Below are 18,293 nucleotides of genomic sequence, written 5' to 3' on the forward strand. Positions count from 1 at the left end.
CGGTGAAGAAATAAGTGTGAATCTTCTGCAGATACAGGTGTGAAAACCTCCATTTCAGCTAACAGATCAAGGAGCAGATTGAGGATATTTAGGTTGTAAAGCAGAAGTCTACAAATTCAGCCAGAGAAGGTGATTATCTTGCTGGCAGTGCAACAAGGCACACACCCTTCGCAACTCTCGTTCATCAGAGAGAAAGAATAAGAAAGACCAACTCATGAGCTGCGCTGCCTCAGTGTGCAGAGCAGAGGAGCGGCGGCTGTCCCCTGGTCACACGCCTCTACACCTCCCGTCCCTTTCTGCCCACTGCAGAGGCAGCGCTTTCCACGGGGCATCTTCCCATCAGGCCAGAAGACACTGCTGTCAGTGCAGAGACCATTCTCCTAAAAACCCTCCGTGCTCCTGCAACTCTACACAGGTCTGTGTGACAGGGATGGATCCCTCATACTGAGGTCTGAATATTTCCAATGACTGAAATTATTTTCTGCTATCTTCATGACATCAATGTCACATCTTACATCGCCTTTAGCAGGAGCAGGGCAAGAACATTGCACGTCATCAGATGAGTAGCTGAATGGAAAATGCACATTACCTGGAAACTGTCTTCAAAACTCATTTTAAAGAGAAACTTCAGGAAAATCTGTCATCATTTTTATCTTAACAGATGGATTAAAAAAGACATGTTCAAATAATTTAAAAGCTGCATACGAATTATTTTCTACTTACGCTTTTCAATACCTGAATCCTGATTATTTCCACTCGTCTTAGTGCTCCGCAGGAAAGCACTGCTTCTCTGCTGCTAGCTCTTCACATGCCCGAGGTAAGGGCAGGACCTGCTCTTACTTGTTGAAAATGACTCTGTTGTCTCAAAGCACAGAGCAGAATTTAACTATCAGAAAAGTACATATTACACAGGCAATCGCAAACAGTTCAGTGCTTAGGATTCTGAAGGAGGTTATTTCTATAACACAGTTACATGGAATGTTTTCTGAAATATTCACATGTATATTTGAATCCATCCTCGGAGCCTGGATACACAGCAGATGGATTACAAAATCTGACTTGCAATTGTTTTATTATCACTGCTTACTGCTGCCAAAGCCATTTCCTTTGATATCTCTGATATAATCCCATCATCACCTCAGGGAATACAAAGTGATACCCAGCAGACCAGGAAAGGCTAGAGGTGTTCAAAAACTACAGGAGAGGAAGTCTAATTTCCTAGGCCAGAGATTAATGTCAGGAGAGCTGAAGGAGAAGGAAGGAACAAAACTGCCCTCTTCACTCACTGCAGCAGGTCTGCGTGTGCGTGTGGACATCTCTCCCCTGCACTCATGTTCAGTTCTCAGACTGATGCCACCGTTATCTCCTTTCTGCTCATGGAGAGGCACATGCGGCTGCATGTGACCTCTGTCAATGAACACCAAACATGCTGTGAGGCTCAGACAGGTAGCTGTAGAAAAAAGAAGGGGAAAAGCAGCATGAAAAAAAAACGCTTTAGGGACAGAATGGATCAGCAGAGTAGTCATGGGATGCAAATCCAGCCATTCATTGTCCTTTCTTACCCAGAGCAGTATTTACCACCTGAGGCCCCTTCGGCAGCTTAGGCTGAAGTAAAGCATTTGTTGCAGTCCACATCCAGGGAGCATCCGTCAGTTTCACACAGCCACCACACTGGCACCAGCTGACACTGTTTTGGTGAGCAGTGAGTGAATCAGGCATGGAGACTTAATTTCTGTTCCTTGAAGGGAGAGGACTAGAACACATTAGGAGGACAGAAAGGAAAGGCTACCTGTAATGACTCTGTCCTTAGCATAAATGGAGGGGCTTACAAGGCTATCACTTTCCATAAACACATTTGAGGGAGAAGGTTACTTGTTTGGCACATTTTACCAGCTGTCCGACCTATTTATATTCCATCGTATTTTCCACAAGTGCAAATGTACAAAGGGCAAACTTCTGCCCATTGCAACAAGGACAGTAAGAGAGAGCTGTCCTGTGATACTGCAGGATACTCCTCAGCACAACCTATAGTAGGAGATTCAAAGGCAGTAAGGGTGAGGACACACCTGCCCACAGCATGCTAGCTTTTCTCTCCTGTGATCATACCAGAACACTGCAGACTGTGTCTATGCTAAGATGTCTTTCCATGCATGGAAAAAAATATGTCAAGGAATCTTTTAAGATAACAGTCTCACCATTGCAATCATGAGCTTAATGAAGATAGCTTTCACAAATTAAGTGAAGAGCTCTGGATACAATCCCAAAGAAGATGTTGGGAAGCAACTTATTGAACTGACAATAAATTGTCCAAATTTTAATGTAAAGGACTGTCATGGTTTAACCCCAGCTGGCCACTAAGCTCCATAGAGCTGCTCACTCACTCACTGCTAGCGGGATGAGGGAGAGATCAGAAGAGCAAAAGTGGGAAAACTCATGGGTTGAGATAAAGACAATTTAATAGGTAAAGCAAAAACTACGCACGCAAGCAAAGTAAAACAAGGAATTCACTCACTGCTTCCCATCAGCAGGCAGGTGTTCAGCCATCTCCAGGACAGCAGGGCTCCATCACGTTAACGGTGACTTGGGAAGACAAACATCATCACTCCGAATGTCCCCTGCTCCCTTCTTCTTCCCCCAGCTTTATATGGTATGGAATATCCCTTTGGTCAGTTGAGGTCCAACTTCTTGTGCCCCCCCAGCCTCGCTGGTGGGGTGGTGTGAGAAGCTGAAAAGGCCTTGACTCTGTGTAAGCACTGCTTAGCAAGAACTGAATCATCCCTGTGTTATCAACACTATTTCCAGCACAAATCCAAAACACAGCCCCATACTAGTTACTATGAAGAAAATTAACCCTATCCCAGCCAAAACCGGCACAATTGGATTTTGTAGCTATTTCCATCTGTAACAGCCAAGAAAGATGAAGGGACTCTGGACAGAAATTTATAATAGTTGCTTTACAGACTGTATCTGAAACTCATTTCCCACACTTACATCCTTACCATTGAGATTCACAGTCCCAAATTCTTCCATGAAATTACTGACCAAAATCATGCTATTGCAGTTAGTACAAGCAGTACAACAAAGCCTTTACAAATTTAGACACAATACAAACAATAGTACATGTATTAATATATACCTGACACTTTTTAACTTATCTAGTCACCTTAAATATACAGCACTAGTCCACTACCTGTATTTAAAGAACAATATTACCTATAACACAAACGGTAGTAACCAGATTATAACAGACACTGAAATTTGTGATCAAGGCTGCCAGGTTTTGCAGGTGGAGATCAATGAGGTCAGCCAGACAGCAAGAATTTGCACAGAATACAACCACAAGATCAGTAACCTTTCACCTTCTTAGATGACCTTTTACATCTCTCTGTTCTTTTAGGATCTACTGCTTTTAAGGATCAACATTATTCTAGTTTAAGGACAAACTATTCTTTTCCCTAATGGGAATAATTTGTAGCAACCACTCGTCACCTTTTTAAGGGCTGACCATTCAAAGGCACGTTCCAGAGCCTCACATTAATTGTATAAAAAAATACGTTCTGTAGTAAGCTCTGACATATTGCAAATGCACTGAATGCTTGACATTTTTATGATTATGCTAATGTTGTGACATTTGATGTGCTTGTTTTTGAAAAAAATATAGTGCAATTAAGTTCTCTGAAAGAAAAACAGAAAGAAACAAATCAATCACTGAGAAGGCACGAAGAATGAAAACTGCTTCTACCAGCTTTGGAAACAAATGCCTGCTAGTCAATGGCAAACAACACGTTTGAACTAGATATTTCAGGAGACTTGTCAGTTTTACTCTGAAAGTAAAGAGCACTGATAGCGTGACTTTCAATTTTTAGCACAAGCACTGGCTTGACTTTCACCTGTTCCCTCTACCTTTGAAGTATATTAGCATTTGTCATAAAATGACTCCTTCCATCACTGAAAGAATTAAAACAAAATCCGGTTCCTCTTAGACAACTTCAAACTATGGATAACCCAGTTAGGTCACGGAACGTTGCTTTTACCTTCATCCTTATTTAAAACACATTGCCTGCTTCAGTTATACCCCACATTAAAGTAGGAAAGGAGTAAGATTTATAAATACCAAAATAAATAATTTTATAACTGCTCTCCCCCACCTGCAGACTAGAAGATTAACAGGAAAAAACAGAGAACTGATGAGGCACTACTGGAGCAGCACAGTGCTTAACAGCAGGAAGGCTAAACAAACTGGTGCTGTGGAGCTAAGAAGAAACACAGAAGAGCACCTTTGGCACAGGGTTCAGAGTACAGATGATCAGAAAAGTACCTGAGGGAGTTAGAGTGAGAAATCCCAAATGCCTGGAGAATGTGCTGTACATCTCATGAAGTACCCTAACGTCAAAGTGTGGATGGGGAACTCTGCAGAGCTCTGGCAGAATCTTCAGAGGTGAAAGGTGATCATTTCTGATAAACAAATCATAAAAAAAACACATCCACATCAGAGGTGACTAAAGTCCCACCAACAGGTCTTAACAGTACAGCAGACACTGGAGGAGAACCAAAGGGGGAACCGACTGCAGATTTTTAGTACAAAGCTACAGAGAACATAAGAAATGGCTACAGCTTGATTACAGCAAAGTTAAGAAGCAAGATCCATCACTCCTGCCAGATCCTTGAAAGTAGTAGCTCACTGAAAATACTGAAGCAACTTAGTAGCAACTTTGGAAGTAAATTAAAAGAACAGATCCTTGAAAGTAGTAGCTCACTGAAAATACTGAAGCAACTTAGTAGCAACTTTGGAAGTAAATTAAAAGAACATTCATCACCGTAGGGACTGTATACCTTTAATCTCTTGTTAAAGACAAATACTAGCCAACCTGTATGATTCTATGATTCTATGATCTTGATGGAGTCTTACTATTGACAAAATCAAGAATCAGCATAATTCCCAGAGATCCAATTCCTTACATAATACATACTGAAGGCATCAATAACAAGCTTAGGAAACTGCAGAAAGTGACGAAAAATAGGGGTTTGATAAAAAAAAAAAAAAATGAACTCAGTCAATTATTGGTGAATCCTGAGTTAAACTCTGAAAATAAAGTTATAAAGAGGAAAAAGCTAGAAAACTATAGGAGAAGTTTTAGCTCTCTTCCATGAGACAGTGCAGGATAACAGATTTAAGTTAAAGAATTGGTCTGGAATTCAAGGGAAGAAATAAAAAGATGATTCAAAATCAAAAGGAATGAACCAGCATAACACAAAGCCTAAGAAAATAATCCTTTCAGCACACTCAGAGACTCCTACAATCTTTTCTGTTCCTAATAAAATGTGTACACTTAAACTTTGTTAATGTTCTCAGTATTTGGCTTTTTTCCGATACATGCACTCAGGGATTAATAATGTAAAGCCACTTGACCTACAGAAAGAGCTCCTTATATAATTGGCATGGTAAGAGATGCAGCATTTCTTTAACGGAAGTGACAATTAGCGCGTACCTCTTCTGCCACCCACCCAGTATGACACTAACCCTTTCTGAGTTACTTTCCTACACTGTAAAACTAAACACAAAGCTTCCCGGATCAAACATCCTTCTCTTGGGATGTTTTAACTTGGAACAGCTCAATGCCCCATGTAATTCTTTCCTTGGGCTTAGTCTCTAACAAACACTTTCTGGTTTTGCTGGCTGCAAAGCCTTGGAGAAAGTTGACCCATTGACCAGTGGTGGTCAGAAGGGAAGCAAAATCTGGAGGGAGACAGTGTTTCTCCCTACTGAACTAAGTTCTTTGGGTAGGTCTATGCCAACATGTAAGCCCAAATACAAACACACTACATATCTGTAGGCATGCACACAGACAGAAATTTATCCCAAAATCTTAAGCTTTTAAAGATGGCAATTAGCTTTTCAGTACAGACCAGTATCTCAGCCACATGTCCTGGAAAGACTAAATCTGAATCAGGTCAAACATACTATAGCCTATTTTATCCACCTGGGATCAGCTAGTTCCAAGCTGTGAATATTTTGAGTGGGCTTCATCTCACCTGTAGATGTCTATATCTGAGTTAGTTAATACAGGCTTTTTTTAAAGTTAAAGAAGAAAAATAAGCATTTCAAGATAATTCATCTGACCTATTTTAGCTGATCTACTTACAGTGAGATTGATCGCACCTTTAATTTTACTAAGTCAAATGACTCAGTCTCTGTCTAACTTGGTCAATAGAGCATAACTACTGGCTCAGATATTTTGAACACACAATGCAACCTTCTGCTGACAAGGAGAGAAGACACATGCAGGCTACTAGAATCAGTACGTCTAAATTCTTCTTCTCCTAGCACTCCAAATACACCCTATACAGAAGGTGTGAGTCCTCCACTTCACTTTGTCTTCCACCAGCAAATAAGACCTTTGTCTTTCTCCATCTTAACTCCCCTTGTAGGAGTTATGTAATGCAGAGGAGTAAGAAGGTACTTTGCTTTATTATTTTCCTCAATGTTTGGGAATCCAAATCAGAAAAGGAAATGTATCCAAGCTGTTCAGCACTGAGTATCTGGATGTCCCAGATTCTACTAGATATAGAAAAGTGCCAAATTCTGAATCTCAGATTGAATTAATTTTCCTAGCCAAGCTCTACTGGTAGAAATAAAAGAGGATCTAATGCAGTAAAATACTAGTATTTAGGCCCACCATGAAGTGATGTGTTTTTTTTAAACCCAAACATGACTAACAAGGATTTTCCAAAACCCAAACTCATTATAATTAAACGTGATTACAACCCCCACAGCTTTAAATCAAGGTTTGCTCAGAACGAAAACAGCTTCTGCTAAATTAAATTATTTTTCCCTGTAGGTGGCATGGTAAAAAGTTAAACTAAATAAGGGAAGCATATAAAAATACCAAACAAACAAACTCACAGATATACATGCATTTTTCTTAATCCATTGTCATTGTAAACACTAATTAATGAAGTAGCCATAATTATTACAGTAAAGTCAAATAAATAAAATTTGAAATAAGAGTAATACTTTCCAAACTGTCTGAGATTTTGGCTACCACTACTTTTCCATTGCTTTTCCATTGCTTTTCCATTGCCAGGTGTGAAAAGCCAGTTTCCTCATTTCAAAGTGCTGAATTCACTACCATGAAAACTGACAACAGCTGGGGTTACCCAGCATCTCCAAACATCAGATTCAGAATGCTGCATCTTCTGCCAAACTTAGAAACTCCTTTTGACAATATTTGCCTAAGCAGTTTCCTGTTCTACTATACAACTCCTCAAACTACTAACGAGGCAGTCCTGAGATCAAAAAGATCGAACTTCGGTTCCACGAAGTGCAGGGGAAGTTCTGACACAAATTGAGGCAAAAATTAGACTCTGGTGCAACAATAAATTGGGCGGGGGAGGTGTGTATGAAGTTATATGTTGCATTTCTTATAAGGATTCAGCTTTACCTTTGAGTCATTCTATAATAAATACCATAGCGTTGCTCAATTGTATGGAAATGGTGATTAGTGGTTCTGCAAATGTTTTGCTTGGGATTTGCATTTTCTCATCAAAGGATGCTTCTCTGCCTTCATATGCTGTCAGCCTCTTTTGGATGTGACAGCTCAGAACGGAGATGCCTCAACTATATCAGAAAGAGAAGAAAACGTATTAAACTATTAAAAAATAAGTACAAGCTAAACACAGAGACTCAGTTCAGCCATAAGAGCTCAGAACTTGAGAGAGCTATGGCAAAATATTTCAGGTTGAATATCATGCCCCTAAATTTAAGCTACTGGCAGTTCTTAAAAAAGAAATCCCAAAGACTAAGGCAGAATGAGAATCGACATGGAATTTTAGCTTCCACTCCCGATTTCTGTCTTTTAAAATATTTTTACTTTAAAATATTTTACATTTCAAACTTTGAGGGTTCTGTATAATTTAAACAGCTGTCAAATACATGTACTGTAGATCCTCAGACATGAGATAGTGGTTGATAATGGGGAAGGTTCATTAGGGTGGGGCCATCATCTGTTTCGGAGCTCCTGAGATAGTCTTGGTTTTTAATAGGTCTCTTCCATCATGCCAGTATGATCAAAGAGCTCCAAACTGATTCGAGTTTTGAAGTTGTGAGGATCATGTTGAGCAGAACTTGCTATAGCACTTCTTTTCTTAGATAGACCATGCAGACAGGGTTTGGTTGGTTGTTTATTGTCGCAAACTGCCTGTATCTTCTCACAGTGAATTGCAACCAAACGGTCGTTGCGATCACCATTGTTATGATTTGAAGTGGGGGGGAGGTCCGGGTGGCAGAAGCTGCCCATCAGACCGGACTCCCGTCCCCCTCGGGGCTTGAGCCAATCGGCGCCTCTGCGAATTGCCCTATTTACGTCGGACAAAGGAACCGGAAAGGTGTGCCGGTGCCCAGGAGTGAGGAGACGGGAGAGGGGCACGGCTCCCGCTCCCGGCCGGGCCGGCGGCCTGGGCCGGGCCCGCTCCGTCGAGGATGGCGGCGGCGGAGCCGCTTGGGGAACTCGGGGAGAGCCCCGCTGCCGGGGCGCCCACCGGGTCAAGTTCACCCAGACAGGACTGAAATCGAAGAGAAACGGCCACACAGATAAGAGGTCAGTGAAGATGGAACGGAACAACGTGTGCCACGGCTGAGTCCCCCTTGCGAGCGGCCCCTTGTAACAAGTCCTCGGTGGAGCAAGCAGAGACCCACTCACAACCAGCGGATGACCCACGTCGGGAAGAGATGCCAGAGCCTGAGACTATTGTGAATCATGGGCACAGGTAGAGACACATTTACGCATTTCACATTTACGCATTTATGCATTTAAAGTCTGTACGGAGACACATTTAAGGTCGGTATGACGACCCACGCCGGAGCGCATTTAAAGTTTGTTGATGACCCACGCCAGAGCGAGTGGCTACAGCTCCTTAAAAGCCCAGGACTGGTAAAGCCCGCACTTCGGACAAATCCGATGGGGTAAGGATTTGCCCCCCCAGCGGGTAGGATTCACGCTTTCACCGTGAGTAGGGGATCCGCTGGAGCAAGGGACAATGGTGTAAGGACTCCTTTTCCTTTAAGAGAAGCGGCAGTAACAACTTGGAATGAACTGACCTGCACTCCCCCATTCCCTGCCCCCCTGAGCCGCTGGGGGGAGGAGGTAGAGCCGGAAAGAAGAAGCAAAAGGGGGGGAAGTGGTGTTGTTTTTAAGACCTGGCCTTGTTTTCTTGTTATTCTCTCAAGTAACTGTTTTTGTGTGCTTTTCTCTTTTGTAGGTAGCTGTTAATAAATAGTTTTGCTTTAAGAAAACAGCCTCTTTTGCCCGGGACCGTGGTTGGTGGGTGCTCCTCTGTTCCTGTCTCGATCCTCAGCTCTTTTATTACATTTTTCTCTCCTCTCCATTTTACTGGACTGGGAGAGCTGCGTGGGTTTGGTTGCCGGATCAGCCTAACCCACGACAACCATGTATCTCACAATCAGAAGGCTGTTCTAATCTCAATGTTATCTCAATCAGAAATCTATCCAACAGAGAGCTCCAAGTCACTGCTCTCTAAGGGCTCCCACCTCTCCACTACCCAGGAGGGAAATGCCCCCCTCCCAGGAGGCAGTGCCCCACCTTTAACCATCCATGGGTCACGTGGTTTCCATCTGACCAACGTGACTCACCGCACCTGTTTTAACGAGCCACAGGTGTCTTCTATTTAACCCGTACAGCAGCCAGAAGACCTCTCCGACATTTTCTTTTTTTTCTTTTTTTTTTGAGGGGGGGTTGGTGACAGGGACAGGAGAGTTCACCATCCATCTTTTTGTTGAGATTCAAGCTAATTCTAAGCACTTCTGAATTCAATAGGGCACCCAAGTCCAAAATACAGTTCTTTGGGTTGCATTGGTTTTTCTAAGAGGGTGTCGAGGCTTAACCTGGCCAGCGTCTAAACACCGTGCAGCCGCTTGTCCACCCTTCCCCACTCACCAGGGAATAGGAAAGAGAATTAAAGGGGAAAAGGGAAGGCAGACTCATGGGTTGAGATAAGAACAACTTAATAATAATAATAAATTAAAAGTAATAATGATAAAATAATAGTAATATATGAATGTATACACAATAATAATAATATGTACAAACAAGTGATGCACAGTATAATTGCTCACCACCTAGTGACCAACGCCTGTCCTGTCCCAGCAAACGATCCCAAAACAGGTAAGTCCTGACACCACAATCCCAGACATGTGAGAGGCCTGAAAAAAGAGCGAGAGGGAAAGAGAGAACTTCAAGAGTCCAAGAGGGCCCTCAGAAGAGTTTCCCAAAAAGAAAGACCCCAACTTCCTGAAACCAGAGACAGAGGTCAAAACCAAGGTCGAAACCTGATGAGAGATTTCACACAGATTTACTGCTGGCTATCACCGTAATGCTATGATAGAAATATCCATTTATAATGCTTTTTAGCCTTATAAAAGACAACACAACAAACTGCTGCTGTTCTTTCAGCTTGTCTAAAACTGTAAATCTGCAATCATCCTCTGCACAAGCTTTTACACAAACTACTTTTAAATATACATTGTGTTGCCAGCATGATAATAACCACAGTTTGAAATTAATGGACCTTAACTGCCATTAATTCTGAATGGATACCGCTGCGAGCATTATGAATGTGAAATAGCCCTTGCAGTTGAGGAAGCAGGTGTTCATACGGGAGAGAAAGAAGACTGAGCCACATGGGACACTCCTGATTTGGGAAAGTTTGTTTAGAAGCCATTGGTTATTCAGGCATGAAGAGTAACAATAACAACAGCAGCAGCAACCATTTGGAAAATGTTGATTTGCCTTTGTAAAAGGCAAGGCTTCAGTTTTATATTTATGATGTATGAAAACCTTTTGGGGAATCTAACAAACAAGATTATCTATTGCTTTTGTCTGTGAAAGGATTGTTTTGGACTGACGATTCTAGAGCATGACATTCTACACACAAAATATAACATAAACAATGGGTGTGCTTCTTCCAATGGTCTTTAAAGATGGAGGACAAGTGAACACAATGCTGAATTTTCTAATACCAGATCTAAGTCTGAGAACACCAGAAAAGATGTCATCTGGAGCTAACGGAGATATAAATTTACAGTTTAAGAATACCCACCCATCAGGGGTGAGGTGAAGCCACAAATCCATTCCACTGCACAGATGTGAAGTAATAACATCCTTAGTCACTAAACATAAAGCCAGACTAAAACCAGCAACCCAGCACCGGTACATTGCATATTCTTCTGCTTAAGGTTTCCATTTCCACCCAAGTCTTGGGCAACTATTTTATTTCACATGTTCAATAAATGGCTGCTCAAACAACATTCTCTATTGATGCAGTCGACATTTGATCTGTCACTGGATCCACTGCTATGAAAGCCTGGAAAACAAATACAGCAGACATTCAGAATGACAGAATGGTCGAGGTTGCAAGGAACCTCTGGAGGTCACCCAGTCCAACTCTGCTGCTCAAGCAGGACCACCTACAGCCAGTTGCCCAGGACCATGACCAGACAGCTTTCGAACACCTCAAAAGACAGAGACTCCATCATCTCCCTGGGCAACCTGCTCAGTCACCCTCACAGTGAAAAACTGTTTCCTGATGTTCAAAGCGAACCTCCTGTGTTTCAGGTGGTACCCATTGCTTCTTGTCTTGTTACTGGGCACCACTGAAAAGAGACTGTCTCTGCCCTCTTTGCACCTTCCCTTCAGGTAGTTACTTACATTGATAAGATTCTCTCTGAACCTTCTCTTCCCTAAGCTGAACGGTCCTAGCTCCATCAGCCTTTCTTCACAGGAGAGATGCTCAAGTCCCTTATTCATCTTCATGGCCTTTCACTGGACTTTCTCTAGTATGTCCATATCTCTTGTGCTGGAGAGGCCAGAACTGGACACAGCACTCTAGGAGCAGCCTCATCAGAGCTCAATAAATGGGAAAGATCACCTCCCTTGACCTGCTCGCAACACTTCTCCTACTTCCGCTGAGGATACCTGATGAACTCCATGTTCCATGAGGCTCCTGATCAACTTCATGTCCACCAGGATGCCCAGGATCTTTTCTGCAAAGCTTCCTTCCAGCCAGTTAGCCCCCAGTATACACTGCTGCATGGGGTTGTTCCTCTGCAGGTGCAAGGTCTGGCACTTCACCTTGTTGAAATTTATAACGTTCCTGTCAGCCCATTTCTCCAGCCTGTCAAGGTCCTTCTGGATGTCAGCACCACCCTTTGATGTATCAAAAGATAAACATGTGCCTGAAGCATAAAACTTGGGACAGTTTCCTCATCACTTCTTCCAGGATCTACAACTACAAAGCCTCAGGACTGGTCTTCAGGTGATTACCAGACTTCTCCATCTCGGGGGAAGTCTGGGATACCCAGGTTCTCTAGGTACACCTGCCCAGTGCTATGTTCACCCCAACAGCACAAGGGACAGCCGCATTTTACAGATAACCTTCTAACTAGGCAAACTACATTCCACATTAGAAAGCCATCTTTAAGGCACTGAAGTAAAAAAGGATTGTGCCTCACACTAGCTCGTTGACAGCGATTTCTGTTCTATCAAAACAAGCCTAATAAAGACAGATTCTTTCTTAAATGTGCCAGCAGTTTTTAAAGAGAAAACAAAAAACAGTATTTGAACAGGGAAAAAAAAAAAAAAAGAGGTATATTTATAAGAGAAGTGAGGAGTTTTTTTTTTTTGTGGAAAAAGACTAGTGTCACAGAGTTCAAGAATTTAAAAATATTAAATTATTGCCTGATTGAAATTAACTATAAAAAATGTTATTCAAGGGATTTGATGAAAACTCATGCCAAATAGCAACATAAAAAATGAAAGCTTTGATTTTTGCTACAAAACAAAAAAATATGTGGCTTAATACTACTCTGAGGCTCACTCCACCTCTTCTTTACAGCTTTTCATTAAATTCCATTAACTTATGATCAAATCCTGAGGTATATTGAAATTTCTTGACTTCAGGAATGATTCCAACAGCACCAGACTAATGAGAGAATCAGGCCCTAAGAGTTGCTGGTATCAATACCGTCACACATTTACAGGGCAACTTTTTTTTTCCTTTAACATTATTACATTTAAGTGGGAGGGCTCTTGCAGGCTGCATATTGCTCCCTCATCACTGTCACTTTGTAAAGCATGTGTTTAATGATGCTGCGATCAAAATAAATTTTTCATGTTTGTCTGGCTATCGTAGGCAAAGAGCTTTTGGACTGCAGTGGTGTGAATAACTGTAACACATTAGTTTGCAAACAGGGCTCCGAAAACAGAAAGAAAACTGAACGCTCAAAAGGGAGTGGAACTTTACAGTGCCTCAAAGAAAAGTTTTTATGATGAGTTTTAGAGAGGACACTATATCAAGGCAAATTGAATTAATCCAAAATTTATTTTACTAGGCTGGACTGATATGAGTCTTCTACAGTTTACTTCACAGCTATTAATCATTAAACACATTTTAGATAATAATCTGATACTCAATCTACATGCAGTAACATTTTTGTTGCAGTTAACATAATTGTACATCTTAAGAACTTTGTTGAAAATGTTCCCTTAGGAACAAAATTATCTGCAAAGTAAGGCCACGAGTTGTGAGAGTTGCTCATGGGTTATCCAACTTGGTAAATACACATAAAGTGAACATACATCATTATGAAATTTCTCTGATGCCAGACATACCCTCTGCTTTAATACGCATAGTAAATATTTTTGTCTGCCTTTTTTTTTGTGAATATCACTGATTTACTCATTCTGGAGTGGTTAAAATAGGAAATATAGAGATTGTAGGCTACTGTTTTACAGTTATCTTCTTTCCTGTTTTGAAAAAGAGTTTTTTCAGATTAGAATTTTTTTCTGCTCTCCTAAGATCTTTCTCTTGACTTCAAAGAAACTCCTCCCCAAAAAATTACTTTGGCCCTAATCCTGGAAGCTGATCTGTGCCAATGGACATACCCAGTATCCCATTGAACTCAATGGAGCTCAATATGAAAGTGAAAGTGTTGTGGATTTAGTAAGAAGAACAAAGTAAAATACAAAGGTTTTCCAAGGTAAGGTCTACACTTATATCTATAGTGATTAACTGGTTAGCCAGCTTTAAGTTACGTTATACTACTTTCCTAATGAAATGTAACAGGAATCCAGCATGTTTCAATGTTTCAAATTCTCACAGATAATTTTCTATATTTCTATTATATTCATTTCAGTGACTTTCTAACAACATTGTTTCTAAAAAGATTTCAAAATTATCTTATGGAAACAGGTATTTTTGCAAATACTTTTTCTCCAAATTACCCAATTTTAAGTTACACAAAAAGAAACACTCCTAGTTAATCTTTTGCCCGAAAATTTTGGTTGTTCTAGTGAATAACCTCATTAATCAGAAATGCAGTGACGGTGAATTGCATGTACCTGCCCAGAGACAATTCTAAACAAAATCCTACCAGAGTTTTAAAGCTTCCTTAAGTAGAAATCTCATAAACTTAGAGTCACAAAAAGCTGAAGTTTTTCCAACTTTTACAAGCTGCTTGCAATTTTTTCTGACATATTGAAGAAAAGGGAGTCAAGAGGAAAATTCCAATAAAACTGTATGTAAGCCAAAGGTTTGTTTATGTTTGCATGGATCAGCATTCACACATTTCCTGTTACTAGACTTCCTATTAGGGATGTTTAACTTTAAGCACGTATCCCCGGTTAAGGAATAACTCCTAAAGTCAATTTCCTGATTAGGCTAAGAAAGGTCAAAGGTTAATTTTGCAGCCACATGGTTAACCTACCAACAGCTACTGCATAGCCTTGTTTTAGCATATAAAGTTACTGGAAATATTAGCTAAAGGAGGTGGCATGCTCTGGTGATTACACAAAAGTGTTGAGAAAAAATGATCCCAGAGGCTTATTCACTTTAAGTGAAATTTACTCTCTTCACATGCACACACAAAATACACATCAGTGGAGACATCTGTCAAATACAGTGAGGCCAACCCGGCAACTACAAACCTGTACATCCTTTTAAACACAGCTGTGTGACCACCGCCAGACCCCAACTCTGTACATCTTATTATAGACTTTCTTCATACACTTGCTACAGACTTTGAGAAGAAACAAGGTTTAATGGTAATACAACAGTCCACAAACTTAAATTAACCATTTCTTCAACAAGAAGCACAAGGACTTCTGCTTCCTTAGCAATAAAGCTGATGGATGATGACTTTGCCAACAGCACTGCAGCAGATACTCCTGTTGTACCAAATCAGCAAAATTAATGGATCAGTATTTCTTCCACTTGAATACCAAAGTAAACAGTCCTCTGCCCAAACACCGCAGATGAAACAAGAAGTATCTGAAAAAGTTTGTGGGGCTTCCGTCTGGAGGGATACTTGTTTTCAACAGTAAAATCTATTTCTTTTTTTTTTTTTTTTAGTGACATGAGTAACAACAGCATATTGACACATATCAAAAACAATGAGGAAATCTAGAATTAAAGCTGCTAATCCTGATTCATTCACACTGCACAGCATTCTCCTTCCTTGGTGAGTTCTCACCTACAAATTATTTCATTCTGATTCAGTTTTGGTAACCTAGCCGGCACAGAGGATGGCAGTCAAATGAATGCAATCCCACATACTGACATTATTTTTTTTTAAGATCCGTGAGACAGATGGTGAGGAAATTTGACAGTGGATTTAGTGAAGTTAGTCTTGGTGTTTAATTACCTCGTTACAACTATTGTAGACTAAAATAGAGGGCTCGCAAGCAACTGAGTAACTTAGGTGGCAAGTCATAGTTTTAGAAGTGAAACTTGGTTAGACTCTCATCCGAGGCCTTAACACTGCTAATACAACTCTTTTGGGATGCATTCTCTGCTCCTGTCTCTCTCTTGGCATTTGTTCTTGCATCAGTGTGGCGGCATTTTACACTTGTTTTGCACATTGGAGGCCTCTAGATAAGATGCGAGATAGCAGAGACAATCAGTAATCAGTCTTTACTAAGGATTTCCCGACTGCATGTGAACAATAACAAAACCTACTTTTTTTGTAAAAACTAATCAATTTGAACATATATAGAAATAGACAGCATCTGTTTCATACACTTAAATCTGGTTAAATTCCAGACACAAGGAACTGGCTCGATTTGCACATTTAGGCTGTCTGCAAGTAAGGCATAATTTTTATGAATCATTCACAGTCATTTAGCATTCACTGCTTGTAAACAAGGCAAATATAAGTGGATGCACATGAGCTGTTCTTTATTCACTTGTGGACTTAACATTTGGAATTCACTTTTCCAGCCGTGTGACTGGTTCTACCAGTCAGACAATACAACTTCTGTTCTCTGACTAGATTTCTTAAACTTTGTAAACAGGCAAAGCACTTGAAAAACATGTTCCACCATCCAACAAAAACAATGAAGATTACCTAAGAAAGAGCAACTTCGGACAGAAAGAACGGTCTAAGGAAATTTGTTGTATTTTAGGAAATCTTCATTCATTGCTTCGTGCTGAGAGATATTTCTGTCTCACTAAAGGTATTCATTTTAAGTTTTAGAATATTCTTGTTTCGTTCCTAACATGCAGTGGAGCAGGGGAGAAGGAGGAAAGACATCAATCAAATTTATTGGCTGGATTTCTCTTGTCACATTCACACCAACTCATCACTACAAATGCAGCTTTCCTGGCCACTCAGGACCTGCCGCATTACTGACCTTCTTCTCCTTCCTCTCCGTGTCTCCTCTGATTTAATTTAGCTTGATGGTTCTTTCTGGTTAGCAGCTTTGATATTTTATCAGCTGATTTTGATTAGTTATTCCAAAACATAAAGTTCTAGGATCATTTACATTTACTCTTTTGTAGAACACGTGATGATGTTTCAAGCAGCACGAGCTCCTCTGATGTAAATCCTCCTGTCTCAGTATTTGACTACACTGCAGGTACAAATTCCCTGTATTCTCCAGTTGGAATACAGCATGGTCTTCAGCCAAGGAATCTCACTTTCTACAGTGCCTTTGCCCTCTTCTTTTTTCTTATTATTAGGAATGCCCATACTATTGCACCTTGGAAAATCACTGCATTTTTCAGTCTTTTGTTTTCTTACTGCCTATAATACCTACATACACACACCCAGCACATACAGAATTATTGGGTAAATAACTCCAATAAAAACACAAGCTTAGGCAGCCAAGCTCACTCATATCTTGTGCCATGCATCTAATAGGTATCCCACAAAGAGGACAGGTGCCACTGTGTCCTAATAGTTCTGATCCTGCAACTTAACTAATGGACATAAGTATTTTGCTCATAAAGTTTCTAGTTTCTGTCACTGCATTTTTTGGTGAGGGAGAGTTGAGGAACTGACACAAGTACATTCATGTAGAAATATTTCACACCTCTCAACTCTATTGCTTTGAAATACCAGGCAAATGGCCACTGTGTATAAATGGTGGGACTCTCCACCATATGGGCAGTGATGTAGATAATCTGTTTCTCTCCTGTGAGAAGACATATTGCACACTTTTAACACTGATGGAAAAACTGTCAGTCCTCTTGCTTTAAATAACAGCAGAGCAACTAAAGCATACAATCAGATCCTGGGAGACCTGGGTAATACATTCTCCTGAGATAAAAGTTGTTCATCTCCTGTTTTCAAAGGAAGTGCCCTAACCACTACACTAAAGCTTGATCATAGTGCTCTAGCATGGCATTGCACTGCATCACAGAGCAATACATGAGCATCTACAGAATGCACCCAGAACCTGAGTCTGATTTGAGTTTCCTATGAGGAGATGAAGGGAGAAATCTGGCCTGTGGTTAGATACCACTATTCAAGACTTCCTAGAACTTATACTAACTATATGCCTCACTAATCACTGTCTACTTCTGTCAAGATAATACCACAGTAACTCCAATGAAGTTGCAACACACTTAGAGCAGTACAGCTGATAGCAAAACTTGGCTCAATATCCTCAAACATAAATGGATACTTTATCTGTTTAGTGCATGCTGTCTCTTTCATTGAAACCGAAACTGTGAAACAAAAGTCATCCTGAAGAGACCAAAAGAAACTTAAATATGTATTTTTTTCTAAACATATGAATATTTTATGATCTATGGTTTCCATAGTGCTTATTTACTTTGTTTATTCAACATTTTGAGTTGTCAAAATAGGCATTAGACAGAGCAACAACAGAAAAACAGGAAATAAATTAGGAACAGACAGAGTTTCTACGTTTTTCCTTAGGACACAGGCATAAGGATATACCTCATAAAAACAACATAGTAATAACATATTAATTGTT

Source organism: Tauraco erythrolophus, chromosome 7 (genome assembly GCF_009769465.1).
Source record: "Tauraco erythrolophus isolate bTauEry1 chromosome 7, bTauEry1.pri, whole genome shotgun sequence".
Taxonomy (NCBI): Eukaryota; Metazoa; Chordata; class Aves; order Musophagiformes; family Musophagidae; genus Tauraco; species Tauraco erythrolophus.